The 12,877-nt window shown below is 40.0% G+C and overlaps 1 long non-coding RNA gene across 4 annotated transcripts in view; it reads right to left on the bottom strand.

Moving 5' to 3' along the window:
• LOC125328984 overlaps nt 1-12,877 on the bottom strand; it is a 45,350-nt gene that overhangs the window by 15,121 nt on the left and 17,352 nt on the right. For 3 of the 4 annotated variants that reach the window (XR_007204993.1, XR_007204992.1, XR_007204994.1), the window contains exons 2-3: nt 10,183-10,274; nt 1,290-1,431 (exon numbers count right to left, since the gene is read on the bottom strand). This is a non-coding gene — a long non-coding RNA (uncharacterized LOC125328984). The remainder of the gene's footprint in view (nt 1-1,289; nt 1,432-10,182; nt 10,275-12,877) is intronic. The other variant, XR_007204995.1, reaches the window with a different exon arrangement.

Raw genomic sequence — 12,877 nt, 5'->3', positions numbered from 1 at the left:
TGGCCCATAAAAGTAGCCCGTTCTTTGGCTCATGTTCTAGCTGAGATAGGATGCAGATAGAGAACCTTGAGTTCAGGATTTTATGCTCTCCTCTGAGAGTGGATGCAACTGTCTGGCAAAATTTGCCCCTGAAAACTTCAGCTTTGTCTTGTGCATGTTTACCAAATGCAGTGTGAATGCAGAAATACTTGTGAAAAAAATCATGCTCAGCATGAATTAAGCTGTGGTTCAGAATGATGCATTTGAATTTTAAAAAGCTTAATGCTCATTAACTGCAGGGTTTGTTGTGTCTCTGCAAACCAAGACACGTTGCTGCTAAAAACTACTTAGTTCTTGAGGACTGGTTCAGCATAAGAGTAGCATGGAGTATGGAGGGCTACAGTTTAAAATAACTGCTGACGAAGAAACTTCTGTGGGAAACTTGCCAGGCTTATAAAAGGAAAAGATACCACAGCAGAATATAAAAACAGATAAATAATAAATTGCAACTTCTTCTGGAGCTGTGGAGTGTGCTAGTATTTATGGTTTTGAAAGGTTTTATGGAGAAAATATTTTATTTTTTATGTTGTGAAATATATAGCAACATAAAAATGTAATGGTTGGCTTAACCTATAAAGAGTTTTTTAATCAGTAAGTTCCTGACAGAAGGTGGAATTTGTATCTCAGTACAGAATTTTTTTTTTTCTTTTAATTTTCGAAGTTCAGGATGCCTTGAAGTTGCCTGATGTTATAGGATAAATTTTCAAAGCTCCATGCAGGAGAGATGCCAACATGAAAAACATCAAGCAAATGCTGAGTTATGTTTGTGCATCTCCTGTGTTGTGTTTTGATAATTTCTCCCATATATCTGCATAAAGATAGGGTTTGTGAGCACAGTGAAATTATAGATTGAACTGGTTATTTTCCTTCTTCCATGTTATGTGGAAATTAATAAAGTAATTAAATGTTACATTTACTGTTCATTGAATTACTTGGTTGTTTGGTAATTATTAGTGTGATTACAAAGTGACATAAACAACCGTGTGGCTCAAATGTGCAATTATGTACAATATGTGCTGAGCTGACACACACAGAACATATTCCGCTGATTTTGCAGGCAATTAATAAGTGCTCATGCAAAGAGCTTGTGCTAAGAGCTGTAAATACTGCAACAGAGTCCATTTCTTGTTCAGCTTGTGCTTGTGTTTGCACTGAAGCATGCTGCCAGTGAAGTCAAACAGAGGCAATTTGACTTGTTCATTGCTAAATGTAATTTAAGTAGATGATAAAGGCAGTATCTAGCAACTTACTTGTCTTGTTGCTTTGTCTCTCCTGCCGGGGCACCTGTATATAACATCACACTCTTCTAAGAAAGTGATAATATTGAATTACTGGAGATTTTGAGGATTTAGATGATTCTGGCCTTGATTTCTCTAGTAATGTTGCACAATTCTGAAAAAGAGAAATTTTCTATGTTTGTACATGGCAATATTCATGTTATTCTTTCCTATTTTCTGGTCTATTTACTGTAAAATAAGACTACGTGTGACTGACACTACTGTCTGCTCTCTGATTGTGAGAGAGACAGCGTTCTTCCACTTCCTGAAATAATTTTTGAAAAGACAGCAGTTGTTCATCAAAAATGTATGAAGTCATGACTCACAAGGTTGAGCCACAGCTACCCCATAAACTATATGTAGCATTTTGTGTAAACTATGTGTAGCATTTTGTAAGGGAGGTCAGCCACAACTAAACAGTTTTATACCTGCCATCTGGTGGGTTATACCTTTGCTAGGAACAAATAAACACCTGTACATCTTTAATTTATCTGACTGTGAGTATTGAGGCTATCTCAATTCTGCTCCACTTTAACTGCACTGGCCTTGAGCTTGATTTTGCTAGCTGGGATGCATATTGGACTTAAAGAGCTAATGTTGGTAGCAAGGGTGACAGAAAGACACTTTGTCTTCTTCTGTAGTCACTCAAATTATGCAGAAGAGAATGAGCCATCCTAATACCTCATTCTTTCCTCTCCTTTTCCTTTTTCTTCCTACATCCATTCTACACCGTGCTGAAATGTTATGCTTTCCATTGCAGTCAAGTGTTTGGCAGTTTAAGGCTGTGTATAATCCATTCATATGTCTCGACACACTAGCAATTCTCACTAGGCTAGTAGGGAGATAAAGAAGAGCAGCATAAAACTAGGACTGTACGTGTATGTTACAGACATTTTCTTCCTAAAATCTCTGGAACCTCTGGGATCATATGACCTTGGAGCAAGATCTTCCACCAGTGCCACAGCACAGTAAGTTTGCTTCACCCTAGGCTGATGACTTCAGCTGTGTTTTCTGCATTGGCTCAGTAATGTCTATAAATCTTGCACGATTTGCTGCTAGTGCAGCTCCAGATGTGGCTTTTGGTGTCACTAGTTACTGCTGTTTCTTCAATCCCTTTGGCAATTTGAGTCATTTGCTGAAGAACTTGTGAAGACTGATTTATGAGTGCATTTGGCTTCTGCAGAGAAACAAAGCAGAAGGAAGCAAGGGAGGAAGAGGCTTGGTTCTGTGTCCCACACAGCTCTGAATGTGAAAGAGCCAATGCAATTCCAGTCTGTGGGTTGTCAGTACTGCTGTGCTCTGCTGTGCTGCACACACACTGTGACCTTCAGGCCTGTGCTTTGCTGCACAAACCTCTCGGCTGCAGGATAAACATGGACAGCTCTGAGAGCAGAGGAGCCTGTGGCAGGTCCTGCTCTGTTCCGCCACTGCCTCATCTCCATGGCCTTGCCTTTGTCCAGGAGTGCAGCAAGGAGTTGTCATGTGAGCACCCTTGCTCTTTGACAGTGGAAAGGATGAATAGACTCATTTTTGTGTAGAAAAGTCACACAAGAAGTTGAATGACAAAGGGTCAAATCTCTTTTATGGACATGATGTGCTGCACACACAGCAGAGACCCCTTGGGTGTTAAACTGCTCATGGTTCCTACTGTCTAGGACACAAGATTTTCTATGCTAATCTCTTCTTGTAATGCCAGCTCTAATAAATAGCATTCAATTGTCCTCCACAAAGCCTGAGAAGCTTTCTTACTGCAATCTTAACAGACCAGCACCTCCTAGTGCAAAACACCCACACACTGAGGGATCAAGAGCAAGAAAATGGTGTTCAAATGAGATAACTGGAATTCTTATACAGTATTATATGAACTACTAATCTGCACTGTGACTTGGCACAACAAGCCCCAGGTGAAGGTATTCCCTGTGTATTATCATTAGCTACAAGTGAACAAGTACAATGGACCAAGCCAGGTTTTATTGAGTCCTGATTCATTAAGAGGCAAAGAGGCAGGTAGGCTATAGCAAGGAAGTAGGATAAGCCATGCAGGGTATAGCACTCAAATTTAATGCCAGGAAGCAGCTTCTGTGAAGATGAAAAGACAACATTCATCCTGACATTTCTCGTGCTTTCAGATTTTTTTTTTTTTTTATAGAGTGGCAACCTATGCTATGGGAAGCAGAAAATGGATGGTCTGAGTAGAAAAGCTGTAAAAGAAAGAGCTTCCGCTATGGCCCTGATCTGCCCTGCTGGGTGCACACAATGTGGCATTGTACTAAACCCTCACAAAGTGCTGTTGCCCTCCTAGGTCTGTGGCTTTTTTTGCAGACTTGCAAAATGGTATGCACAGGGATAGTTTTTGAACAATACAATCAAGCTATGTAAAATAGTTTGCAGTCAAACAATTAGGCCAGGGCTCTGGACCAGATTTAAAGAATTAGATTTGTCTCTGAATGCTAAGGGGGACAGAGGAGAAACTCATGAAGAAAGAAAGTAGTGTTAAGGTAATACTAAGCCAGTTTATGGGTTCATTTTGTAATTGCCATGTTCTTGTTGTAAAATGCTTAGAAAAGCAGAAAAAAAATTCAGTGTCTGCTCTTCTTTCACCTCTTGCCTTGCTTTATTTTGTCAGCACTATGATGTGACAGACAAAGACAGAGATGAGAAATCTCTGATTTAGCCGTTTCTCAAGCACAGCAACCACATCCACTGCCTGAGAGCTTGCACTCCAATTCTGATGTATGTATCAGGACATGGAGTCATCATACTGGTTTTGCTCATGGGCAAACTCTTCCAGATTTTCAGTGATATTTGTATGAATGCTTTCCTTAGCTCTTTTCTGCAGACCCCAACAAAGTAGTCCCTTGCACTCCAAGAAGTGAGTGAGATACAGAAGATCAATCCTGTAGACCTTTACCTGCCATCCTGGGTAACCTTTCCTTTCAAGAGATCTGTGTGTCTTTTTCCATTAGAGAGTTACTCTTTTCCTCATTTTACTGTGGTAAATTTTGTGCCTGCTCAGTGGGCTGGTGAAAAAGCAGGGCTTACCACATACTTTAGACATGGATCTTGTCTCTTTCTGGACATCTTTTTGAAAAAATGGTGGTAAACAGATATGGAAAAGTCAGAGGATACAACTTTCACTGGTGTGATGATGTCACTTTATGCTGTTGTTTTTCAGCAGAGAAACCAACATGGTGTCACCTTTCAAGGGTGCTTTGCTATACCGAACACCATCTACCATTAATTTCTGTGGCACCGGAGTCAAGGGGAATGCTTTTTTGACCTCAGTTTGCTCTGGACAGGGTCCATGGTGTCCAGCAGTGAATTTATGGTGCCACCTAAACCCTTCAGAGTATGCATGAGTCATCTCTGTGGTACTGAGGCAATCTCAGTAAATAAGAAGAGACAGCTTCCTTCTCAACAGGTGAACCAAATCCCCAAAGTAAATTTTTTTTACCCCAAGGAAGCAAAAGGTTAATTTGAACTGCTCATGGTCTTCCATGAATCAAATGAAGTAATCCCATGACTGAGGTTTAAAAGCATCAGTAAATTAGAAGGCTGTAGTGTGCAGATCAAAAAGAGGGTTATCAAAGATTAATAAAAAGAGAGAGAGGCGAGAGAGGGAGAGAGACTCTGCTAGAAATCCTCTCATAACTCCAACTAACCTGGAGAGTACAGTTCACCTACTTGGGGCCCAGTTAACACAGACCATTGTAGAGCTCAGGGCAACAATATAAAAACAGCAGAAGGAAGACATAAGATAATTTGAAAATGTGGAAAATAAAGTAACGAAAAAAACCAAAATGAGGAATGAATTGAGTATATGAGAATATGAGGAGGAAAAAATGTAAAAATCTAAGAAGAAAACTTCTCAGCTATTTTATCTCACATGAAGCCTGGTTATTTTTTAATACCAGCTCTATCTGAAAGGCAAATTATATAATGAAAAGAAGTGGAAAACAATTTTTTTTCTGGAAAGTCATTCACTAGATGGAATGAAAAACTGATTTCTTAGGGGAAAAAAGCTGGTCATGCAAAGGGAAAAACTTTGTATCACAGAAGGAGTAGTGAAGACTGTGAAACCAACACATTTTGTGTTCTCTAATGGTGATGAAAATTTCCCCAGGCCAAATCAAATTGCCAGGAGTATTGCAGGGGACTGGTTATGTGTCCTAATTTTTAGCTAGCAACAGAAGTCCTCTACACCCCCTATGCTTAATATTAAACAGTGTGAATTAGATCATGCCACACCATGCAGGGATGGGATTTAGGAGCTACTGTGCAAGGCAAACAATGAACTGTGTCCTTTTTCAATGGAGATGTCACACCAGTCCCCAGACCAACAAGGCTTTCTTCTTGCAAGTTCTTGCACATGCCTTACTTGGTCCACTTGGGCAGAAGCCATGCTGTCTTAATAAGATGGAATCTTTCACTCACAACATAAAACCAGACCAAACCCACAGTTATGCTATTGAAACATTGCATTTCAATTACTTTGCATGCATTTCAATTACTTTGCATGCTTGCCTCTGGTTAAAATTTTATTGAAGTGAGCAATCTTCAGGAGCTCATATTTTGCACAGCAATCTGTGTTGCCAAGCAGCAGCTGGAAGAGCAGAAGAAGGAGCAGAAAACCAAAAGACAATGCAGAAGGAATTTCAAAACACTGTAGAGGGGTGAAAGAAATCTCATACCTAATTTGTTTTTCATAGATAATTGTTTATGATTGAAAAGCGTGGGGAGAAAATGTTAACATTTGAGTTGGAACAGGCAGATTAAAACTTCCATCTCACAGTGGCTGTAAAAGTGCTGACCAGCCAAGGCCGCAGCTGGATCAGGGTCCTGGCAGATCAGGGGAGTGTCCTGGCACAGCTCTCAGCTGCCATGCATGACACCCTGCCAAGCTGGAGTGGCTCTGTGCTGAACAGGAAATCTCTGCATTTCACATCACCACAAAAATAAGCAGAGCAGTTTCATAGGGGAGGGAATAGATGGCACGAGGAACAAAACACACAGCAAAGACCTGCATATTTCATGAGGTCTCATTTTCAGTAGAAGTCCCAGTATACAATGCTCTGATGTATCATCTTTCTGAGAGTTTGGCTGTAATATGAGAGAGTACATGATCTTGGATTGTGTTATCACACACAGCAAACGCTTTTGAAGGGTTTTATCTTAGAAAGCAGATAAAGGCCTTGACCCTGTGAAGAGTGTTGTGTGTAAGCCCTCACTGCTGGTACCCGGCAGCTGCAGGAGCTTGTGCTTGTTAGTACCTGCAACACTGAAAGACCCTGGCCCATTTCCTCCTTTTATTCCAGCTTAGCTGAGCTCTGCTAGTGTGTCTGCTCTGCTGAGGTCAGAGCCTCACTGCCCATCTCCTAATTCCCTTATATCCCCTTAATTTCTCTAGTATTTTAAATGCTGTGCTGGATCTCTGTCTGCATAGCCTGCCCTAAAAGTTATGTGCATGTATAGGGTAGGCCAGTCAGTAAACTGCCTCTGCATGTTTATCAGTGAGGAGATTAACCCCTAATGCTGACACTTTTGGGCAAGGTTGAAAAGGATGCATTCAAGTCAGCACATCTCCAGCCTAGTACTTTTGCTTTATTTTCAGTTTTTCCTGTAACTTATCACAGATTTAAATGATGCCATCATCCTTATTGTCCATCACTGGAAGTTCTTTCAGTGACCAAGAAAAGGATGGCTTCTTCCTCCTTTAAATCTCTTAGTCAAGACCTGATCCATGCCTGTGCAAGTGCAAATGAAGTGCCCTCCTGCCTAAGTGAGCATTGGACTGGATCCTGAAAGGAGACCTATTCTCATCTTAGACTGTTTAGTCACCTACATTTCTTTGTTGTTTGTTGAACTTGCCTGCAAACTGCTGGAAAACCTGGACTGCACATAATTGTGCAGATTGAAGTCATGTTAGAAAGTCATCAGCTAACAACATCAGTGAATATGTTCAGATTTCCCTCTAATGTGATCCCTCTAATTTATTGCTGAAGCATCATATTTGATTTTTCAATGTGCAAATAATTAAAAATAGCGATTTGAATAAGAGAGCCAGTGGTTCAATTAGAAAACTGTACTATGTGCTGGGAAAAAAAAAAAGATATATGTATAAAATGCAGCACCACGGAGATAACAGGTAATTAACTTTTAAAAATGCACTTGAATCTGTCATTCAGTTACAGAAGTTGTCCAAAATATGGTGAATAACAAATCAAAACAATTGTTCCTCACTATTACTATCAATTCAATTAAAGTCTAAAACAACTTCTCATCATGGCTATTCTGAAAGCTTTGAAAACTGCTGTATTTCAGCATTTCTATTCATGGTCTTCAGCTTCTAGAAATTCATTTGAGAAAGCAACCAAAAAACTGAAACATAAACCACTATCAACTTTGTATTCCGAGAGAAAGACATTTCACAGTTTTATATCTACATTAATCACCAGCTGTCAGTTAAATAGCTAAATAGGACAACTCTAAATGCACCAAGATTTCACTGCTGATATTTTGAATTTAAATCACCCGTCACTGCCATTCTATAAGCCAACAAATATTACTCCTATTTTCTGCAGCAAAGTCGTGTTCCTAATTTCTTCTGAGCCTGCACTGAGGTTATGTCCAGCATGGTATTAGAGGTCATGCTGTTACAGCCAGATGTCAGCACATGAAACAATTCCTGCTGTATTTCAGATATGATACAATAGCAAGATTCTACCTCCTGGAAAATATCTATTAGTACAGCAATGGCTCTGTTTATTTGTAGCCCAGGTTTTTCATTGTTCCTAAGCTTTTATTGATTTTTTTTCCTCTATGTTGTGTTTTGATTGCATAAAAGCATGCAGGCCTCAGTATGCATCTGGAGAGGTATTTGTTATTTATACTGCATGTGGTCACCAATCTAGTTATAAAACTTCAGTCACCCAGCCAGGGAGCAGAAACAGTCTCTCACAAGCTAAACATCCATTTGCACAGTGTGCTCCATGCATAGATAAAGCCAGGACTCTCAAAATGGGCACAGGCTGGATTATGCATTAAAAGATCTTTGTACTCCTACAGAAGATACTTAAACCATGACCACTAGAGCTGCAAGGAGATTGCCCTGCAAAAAAGACACCTCAGTCCACCCCACTTCCCTCACACCCGATTTTGCTAGCTGGCCTGTCCAACAGTTGCTGCTCATACAGCTTTTGTCCTGAAGAAAGGAGCAGAATGAGAAAGGCACCTGCCAGTGCATGTGTTCCATGGCAAGGTCAATGTCTGGCAGAGACATGCTCAGCATGGAAGGCTGGGGTAATATCTTAGACGGAATGTGAACGTCATGAGAGAAGAAACGACAGTGCCATGCAATAGGATTGTGCCTTTTTAGAAAATGTGGTTTTTATGGTCACATATTTAAACAGTGTGTATTTGACGCCAGGCTGCTTCTTAAAGATCTCACTTTACCTAAAATTTAGCCTACATGCCATCAAAATTTTGGGTCTAAGTTGCTGTTCAGCTGTCTAAGGTGCTTCTAAGGTGCTGTTTGCAAGTTACATATAAGTAACCCTTGAGATTTTTACTCCACAAATCGAGGCAGTTTGCAAACCAAATTCTCTCCTTTGAAAGTGTTAGTGGGGCCTTTTGTACACAAAGTACTTATTTTTGTTGCAGTTGTGATAACAGTGAAAGAGAAATTGAACAGGTGTGGTACAGCAGAGAGAAAAGCCTTGATTTGACATCCTCAAATAGTTTCAATCAACAGGAACATCCAGCATCTTACAGAATAATCTAATGTTTCCTAGTGCAAGTATTGATGAATAACAGCTCACAAATTCGGAGTGGCACATCCCCTCTCTGATTGTAATTGCCACCAAGTGCCTTTGCAAAGTGAAGAGCATGTGCCTGTGTGTTTGCACACCTGCTGAAGAAACCCAGGCTCTGACAGTGGTCTGATTATCAACTGCACAGCTGAAGCTCTACTTTAACTACAGAGGGTCTAAATAACTCATCATTGCATATGCTGGAGCAGCAGTTATTGAGCATGGCTGGGTAGGACAAGACTCACCTGTCTTCACTGACTGCCCTAATCCATATTTGCAACTGTAGGGATAATGGTAAAGATGTGCACATAATAATTTTCTAATATGGAATAATTATAAATGATTAAAATAATTAAATAGTGAAAAACCTTACAAAGAGGCAGGCCTTGTTTTCACAAGAGTGTTGTTACATCTGGAGTATCTCTCTGTCTCTAGTTAATACATATTACATGCTTTTGTGTAGATTAATTCCCTATTTAATGTATTTTTTCAGTGAATAAACAAAGCACAAAGAGTTGTGCCGTTCTTCTATCTACCTTATGAAGAGTTAAAGCCTCTTTATTTTATGCTGAGCTGGAATAGAGTTGAGCAGGTTCTTTCCTATTCTTAATGACTTTTTATTCTGACAGTTAAAACTTCCAGTTAGGAATTTGCTTTGAGCTGAACATCAGAATCATTAGGGTTGGAAAAGACCTCCAAGATCATCCTGTCCAACCTTTGACCAAACATCAGCTTGTCAACCACAACGCCAAGTGCCATATCAAGCTGTTCCTTGAACACTTCCAGGGATGGTGACTCCACCAGCTCCCTGTGCAGCCCATTCTAATCCCTGACCATCTTTCAGCAAAGAAATTCTTCCTGGTGTCCAAACTGAACCTCCTCTAGCAGAGCTCGAGGCTGTTTCCTCTTGTCCTGTTGCTAGTCCTGAGAGAGGAGACTGAGACTCACCTTTCAGGTGGCTGTAGAGAGCGGTAAGTCCAACATGAACAAACCCACGATATTCTGAAATCATTCGGAAAAAACGCAAACAACCAAACAACCCCACAAGACCTACTTACATGATGAAGTAGTTCAATCCTCAAAATGCTCCATTGCTTTGTGTCCTCCATATTGGAATTTTCCTCTCATTTTTAGCCTTCTTCTGCATATTCTAAGGTAGAATAAAACATGATGTTTTTTAAAAGGTTGAAATAAAGGTTGTTGAAAGATTTTGTTTGTGAATCCAAACTCACTACCATTCAAAAATGGTAGGAGGTTTATATCTGCCCCCAGCAAAGACACTAGAAAGCAGTTCACAGTGGGTGAATATTTTGAGTAAGATTATGTGGAAATGGGTTATTTTACCTACATAACCATTTTGCAGCCTGATTCAAAGGTTGCTTGTGTAACCTGAAAAGCTTGCCATGGTTGAGCATATACTGTATGTTGGATAACTTTTATGAATTTTGTTTGCTTTGGAAAACAAGAATAAATAAATACTCATTATATCTTAATAAACCTATCAATAAATCTATTCCATTTAAAAGTATGCCAACAATTTTGAAAGTTCAAAGCCAATCTTCTAAAAATTGTGCAAACATGACTTATCCCAAGGTATTGTGCAGCTGGAATGTTGGGTCTCACCTCACTTCCATAAATCTAGAGTTATCCTTTTGTTATCATTTGCTCTTTTCACAGAAATAATTTGTCACAAATTAAGTTCTAACAAATTGCCTTGCTATCTTTGCTGCACAATCAGTTCTTCCAAACTACGTGCACAAACCTTTGGAAAGGTTTACAGAGATTGATGTGGTGCATTGGATGTGCATCAATAAGCCAAAATTGCTACATGTGATTGTTTTATAACAATTATCACAGGTATTTTAAAGACAGCTTTTCTTTCTTTTGGAACATGCGGGCTGGAAAAAGAATCAGCAGAATTTTAAACAGACCTTATGATTATGACTAAAGTATCTTTTCAGAGATCTATACATTTCAGCCTGCACCTGTTTCTCTTAGGAGAAACTAGTCTTTCCATGCTCTATGTTATTTTCTTTTTTTTTTTTTTTCTCCAGTCTCTGGTTTCCCATTTATATTTGTATCCCTCTTTTAGGGCAGGGGATAACCTCAAGCAGAGGGGTTACACAGACTTTCTGGGACCCATCATGTGTTTATCCTCCGATGTCCTGTGGACTTTCAAGTGATATTGCTCTTTTTCAGCTCCTGGTCATGCCCTGACAGAAATATTTAGTGTGCACATTTATATTCTTTCCTCCAGGATGCTCACTCACAAGACTGTCATACCCACCTCAAACAAAAATATATGCCCTCAGGAGCAGGATAATCTCCTGAGTGAGCAAGCCCAGGGTTTGAAAGGGTGAGCTATTCCCATGCAGACTCTGACCACAGGATGTCAAACTTGCTTTAGCATTTGCAGGGAGCAATTTGCATAGCACCAGGCTTCACTGTAAAGGCTTCTTTTTTCTGTTTATATCAGCTTGCTAGCTTTAAAAGAAAAGATTTAGTTGCTGTCCTTTTTTAATGGATTCTTCTAGATGTGTGTTGCCTTTGTGATCCTCCAAGCTGTTACAGGTTAGCCAGACCCTATGTAGCTGCCCAGGATCCCTCCAAGAGGATACCTGCAGCACAGGCCCAGGCACTGGTGGCCCCTCAGTTCTGGAAATCAAATTTGCACTCCTAACATGCTTGTTCAAAACCAGAGGTAGATTAAAGGCTTTGTACATATAGTTCGGCCTGAGCTTCATTGGGTCCACCGAGTTCAGTGGGGGCAGGATTAGGATTGAGCATTTGCAGATTCTGAAAACAAAAGCAATGCCTGTAGGGCTGCCTAGGATATCCCCACAGTTTGAGTGACATCGATTTCCTGCTGTGCACACAGGCAAAACCTGCATCTCCTCGGTAAGGCAGAGAGCATAATATTTATTTTATGCCTGGAGAGCAAGACACCCTGCTGGCTCCTTAAGATGCACATTAGATTTATGTCTTCCTCTAGGAATTAATGAAACTTCAGGAATTATGATGAATGATATGGAATGATTTATGAATATCCATCACAGTTAGTTGTTTTGCTTGTTGAGGAAGTTTCCTGGTTTTATGAATGCTGCTTTTGCAGGTTCATTGCCTCTTATATATGAACAATAAACGTCCTGTTTCATGGTGGAAAAATGGCTTGATAAAAAAAAAAAGGCAATGTCATAAGGAACATTTATAAACAGCTTCAGTGTAAAGCTGTGATCTGATAACAGCCATTCAGAAAAAAAACCAAGGAACTGTCACACTGGAAAGAGTCCTTCAGAGTAGAGCAGTGACATATAATAAAAACCAGTGCTCATATTGTGGATTGGGAACTTGCTGCTTGACCCTACTTGCTATAAAGCTTGATCCTTCAGTCTCTGATCCTTCACACTTAAAGCCAGTGGGAGTTTTTGATCTACTGGTAAGCAAATCATAGGACTTTAGTGGAATTAATCTTTGGCTTTATATGTCAAATTAAGCACATGTGTGGAGGAGTGACAACAGAGAGCCAGAGCCCACCTGAATTAAAACATTCAATAGTGAACTGTGGAGTGGAACAGCCTTTGTGGCATTTGCTTTCATGGGGAGATGGATGCCTTTTGTAAGCTCAATATCTTTTTTCATACCAGGGCAGGCACTCAGTGCTTGTGGTCGCGTTTCCAGTATTGTTATGGGCCAGACATATCCAGCCCTCCTCACTTTCACACAATGAATTTTCCCCTAATTTAATGGCTCTGG

This window comes from Corvus hawaiiensis, chromosome 7, assembly GCF_020740725.1.
Source record: "Corvus hawaiiensis isolate bCorHaw1 chromosome 7, bCorHaw1.pri.cur, whole genome shotgun sequence".
Lineage (NCBI taxonomy): Eukaryota > Metazoa > Chordata > Aves > Passeriformes > Corvidae > Corvus > Corvus hawaiiensis.
Note: the sequence above shows the minus strand (reverse complement) of the source record. Positions and strands in the feature narration are given on the sequence as shown.